Below are 4,905 nucleotides of genomic sequence, written 5' to 3' on the forward strand. Positions count from 1 at the left end.
CAAGTCCCCCCGGACACACAGAGTGGCAGCCAAAGCATCTTGTCCCTCACTCCACTTTCTGTTTTTCTCTTGAAGTCAGAACAAGGCAGACGATGCCAGTTGGCTATGGTGGCAGAGGGAGAATCACTGTCACCCACGTCTGTTTAGCTTTAGATATTTATCACCACACCCTCAATGTCCAGCCTATGGCCTGGCACTGAGGAAATGGGCAGAGGCTTTATAACTCTTGGTTGCATAATCCCAGCTGAGAGCACCAGCCGCACAACTTTGGGCAACATGACACAACCTTTATGCCTCACCATTTTTAAATAACTTTAAACCTGACTCCGAGGACCTATGGAGATTAGGTTCTCTGAGCTGTATAAATGCTCTTCAGATCCACGGCTATATATTTCCCACGGCATGTCCTATGATAAAGGTGATCTCCGCGCACTTGCAAGTGCAAACTTTTCACTTTTATAATCATCTTCCCATATACGTTTTCTTGTCTGATCTATAGTAGCCTCTTGGTTCTTCGCCCAGTCCTTTTTTCGGCTCGAAGTTGACAGATGGAGCCTATTAAAGCTTGCTGGACTTTCTCTTTTTCTGAAACCTCCACTTGTTTTCTGAGGTTTAGTGCAGCAGAGTTTGGGAAAGCATCAATAACCCCAGAGAACAGACAATCTCCGGTCTTTCTCCTGGAGCCTTGGAATGTGGATCACATGCCCTAGGTGTGTTTACCGTTGGCTGATGCAAAAATGAGGCTGTGGGCTTTGAACAGACATAACTAATGTGGGGGAACGATAACCCAGAATTATAGAGGTCCACCAGGGGAGGCCTGTCTGGGTTATATAAGACATAAAATATAAGAGAAATAATTCTGTGCCCCAACGACAACTGGAAAACAGATCGTCAGGAATGTTAAATGCTGATACTGCTGAACGCCGGGGAACATGGTGGGTTCATGATGGCATTAAGCATTTGCTTCATTCTTGTAGATCTTTAAAAGCCAGCAATTTCAACTATTTTGTAGGCTTCAAAAACAGGAAATTGCTGCTTTAGTGTTCTATTCATACGTTCCCAGAAACTTAGTTTATCTCCATTGCCTGGGACCAAATATTTTCCTCTGAGGCTGCATGGATTCATGTTTTTTCTCCCTGCCTGGAGATTTTGTGGAGATACTGTTTGTTTTCCAGAGTCTTACTTATTAGGAAGTTGATTGGATGTGCAATCTAGAATTACAAATCATTCTGGACCAGAATAGGAATTTAGACAATGCAAGGCAGAACCATTATGGGAGAGAGTCAGACTATCTAGCTTCTCTGAAGATCAGTAATCATTGATGGGGAACCTTGGTTTTTTAAAAAATTTTCTCCTGTCCATTTAAAAATGTATGTTGTTGATGCTGAGAAGGACCATACTGATGTGAGCTGTTAGGAGGACCCTCTCCTTAGCTCCCTTCATGCTGTTCTCTGTCTCAAATGAAAACCCCATCACTATTTTCATATTTTGACTTACAAAAATTTCAGTAACTGGGAGGCTGAGGTGCGTGGATCCCTCAAGTTCAGGAGTTGGAGACCAGGCTGAGCAAGAGTGAGAACCTTGCTCAAAAAAGATAGCCAGGCATTGTGGCAGGTGCATGTATTCCCAGCTACTCAGGAGGCTGAGGCAAGAGGATTGCTTGAGCCCAGGAATTTGAGGTTGCTGTGAGCTATGATTCCACAGCACTCTACCCTTTGATTTTGAGACTCTGTTTCAAAATCCAAAACAAAAATTTCAGGAACTCCAGTACTGGAGTCCAGGAGACTTCCCTAAGATTTTCTGTTTTCTTCCTGGAGCATCTGACTTTTTCTGTCATTTGTAGATCAGTCTGATTTAGATTGAACCGCTGTTTGTGCACTGTCATTCCAGAACCCTTTTGGCAAAGTCCTCCGGCAGCACTGATGATGGTCTGATGATGATACGCCAATTATTCTGATTATCCTGACATCCGGCAAATGGGCAATTTTATTTTGTATTTATTTATTCATCAGTAGCTCTCTCCAAAAGAGAGCTGAAGTAGCTTATAAAAATGCATAACGCGCAACAAGACAAAATAAATTAAAAATGAGGAATGAGATTTGGGCAAAGGGAAAGTCAGGTGGGCCTATGACAACGAGGAGCCAGGCAAAGCTGGCTTACACGACTTCTGGGCTGCAATTTAAATCTGCGCGAGAGATGCCGGTCCTTGGTGGGTGCAGGCTCCTCATAGAGCTTGATTGTGATGGGAGCCCTGAGCAGCTCTTCCTTGCAGATAAAGGCACAATGAAAAAACAAACAAACAAACAAAAAGCACACAGGATGCTCTCAACTCAGAACTGGGGTCATTTGTCAAAATCTCTATTTAACTTATCTCCCTCTCTTCTTGCCCAAGAGCAGGTGGGTAATGTATGAAAAGCCACTAGGAAAGGCCTGGGCATAAAAAAGGTGCTCGCCTTATCACTGTACTCAAGAGCCATGAGTAAGTGGTTGAGAATGTGACCCGAGTCTGACAGAGCATGCGCAAATTCCTGCTTAGGGGTTACCTAATGAATCAAGTTACTTACTCTCTGCAAGCCCTTGTTTCCCAGGCTATAAATAGGGGGTAAGAAATGAGTGTCGGAGTGTTCTGAGGAGTAAAGGAGGCAGTTGGATATAGGTTAGCTAGAACAGTGTTTAGTACACAGTGAGTACTTTCTTAATGTCTGTCATTAGTATTAATAGAACTTCCCCCCCATCAGATTCTTATTCTCCTCCTTCTTTTCCTTCTTCTTTTTTGTTTTTTTAAGTCTGAGTCTCACCCTGTCACCCTGGGTAGAGTGTCATGGCATCACAGCTCACAGCAACCTCAAACTCTTAGGCTCAAAAGTTTCATTTGCCTCAGCCTTCTGCGTAATTGGATCTACAGGTGCCCCCCACAATGCCTGGCTTTTTTTTTTTTTTTTTTGTTAAGATGGGGTCTTGCTCTTGCTCAGGCTGGTCTCTAACTGGTGAGCTCAAGCAATCCACTTGCCTTGGCCTCCCAGAGTGCTAGGATTACAGGTGTGAGCCATGCCCCCAGCCTCACTAGACTCTTCAGAGGAGAAGAGAGGGCATCATGTCACAGGGCAGGATGAAGCATTTGAGGTCTTTCAGTGCAGCCTTGCCATGTGAGGACACAGACCCCAAGATGGGGGCACTTGCTTCTGTGGTAGCATCTAGCTTGAGTTCAGGCCTCTGGGTGCTGTTTCCAGACTTCCTACCACCCCATTAGGAGCCAACCACTATGACCACACCATGCCACTTCCCCCAGGGGAAGATAGCTCTCCCCCTCCAAAACTGACTCTTAGGGCAGTGGCAGACTTGTGCCTCCCTAGCTGGCACTGCCTGGCACTGGGCAACAGTGTCCTGCTTCCTGGGCAGAAGTCAGAGGCCACAGTGTTGGTGAGTGGACGGCACAGTGTATCTGGAGCCAGAAGTCCTGGTGCTGTTTGTTAACTTTGGGGTCTTGGGAGAGTGGTTTGTCCCGGTGAGCCTCATTTGCTCAGCAGTATAGTGAGGTAAATTGCATTCTAAGGGGCTGAACGATATTGATGTTAAATGATCACTTCCATAATCATTCCATGTGTCAAGGTTTGCTCTGCACCGGGCACAGAGCATGCTATTTCCATTAATGATGGAATGATCTTTTCCTTCTCACAGCACAGCAATACTTATTTACTGTTACTGCCTACTGTAGCCTCTCAAGGTCAAATAACTTGTCCAAGGTCACACAAATAGAAATGACTGAGTCTGTGTTCAGAACAAGCTCTCTCTGTCTTCAGGGCCCATTTTCTTAGCCACTGTGCTAGAGTCCTGGGATTCTAGCCTTACCTTTGTGCTGGGTGATCTTAGGTTGATCATTGAGCTTCCAGTACCTTGGGGGTGTCTGTGTGTCATTAGGGGGTTGAGACTTCCGAACAAAGTGTCCTGGAAAGGGTCTCACAAGGACCAAAAAACTCCATGTGTTTTTTAATGAAAGCAGGATGGTGCATTATTGGTGATTTGTACCTTTATATTCTATTATTCGTGTATAAATTACGTGTGCAAAGAAATATGAACAGTCACCCAATTCCCAGAATTCCTGTTAAGATGTCACCTTTGTAAATGAGTCTTTTGATAGTCCTGTTTGATACTCTTCTCCTTACTTTGCTACTTTTAATTCCTTACATCCTGTAGTATTTTTTTTATACCCTTATTATCTTCTATCATGGCAGAAAGTATATTTCTTCTTCTTCTATTAAAATATATATTGTGCATGCCTGACTTCACTAGAATTACTGCTCCCTGAAGGTAGGGATGATCTTTGTCTGTTTTGTTCTGATTAGCTAGAAGCTTCTGATTAACTAGAAGCATGCCTGGGACATGGTAAGTTCTTGATAGATTCTTATTGAATACACAAATGAATATAACCTCTTTTTTCTTCTGGTCAGGATGATTTGCATAAACTTTTCTTACAAACACAGCAAGTCATTATTTTGGGAGATGATCAGGATAAGATTTGGCCCTAAGTAAAGGAAAATAACCTAAATATTCACACTATCAAAAATTTAGTGTGTATGTGCGGGGGAGTTAAAACCACCAGATACTGACCTTTATTATTCTATCATTAGATCAGTTCTTGCCAACGTTGATCAAAAGTTTACTTTATTATTTACCTGAAGCATTCTGAGATCATTCTCAAAATTAGTTTTTGTTTTAAGGGTGGAAAAGGGACAAGAAGAATCATCTCTGAAGTTCATATTCACTGTTTTCTTTGTCCCAGATTATCAGACTCCAGAGGCACAGCGACAGGATTGTCTGAATACCTGGCCGGAACCCCATCTGGATTAGAATTCTAAACTCAACACGATGCTTTGCCCCTTAATGAGCTTTGCCGGCTAGTTCTGG

The sequence above is a fragment of the Otolemur garnettii genome, unplaced genomic scaffold (genome assembly GCF_000181295.1).
Source record: "Otolemur garnettii isolate 467f Iridium unplaced genomic scaffold, OtoGar3 scaffold00209, whole genome shotgun sequence".
Lineage (NCBI taxonomy): Eukaryota > Metazoa > Chordata > Mammalia > Primates > Galagidae > Otolemur > Otolemur garnettii.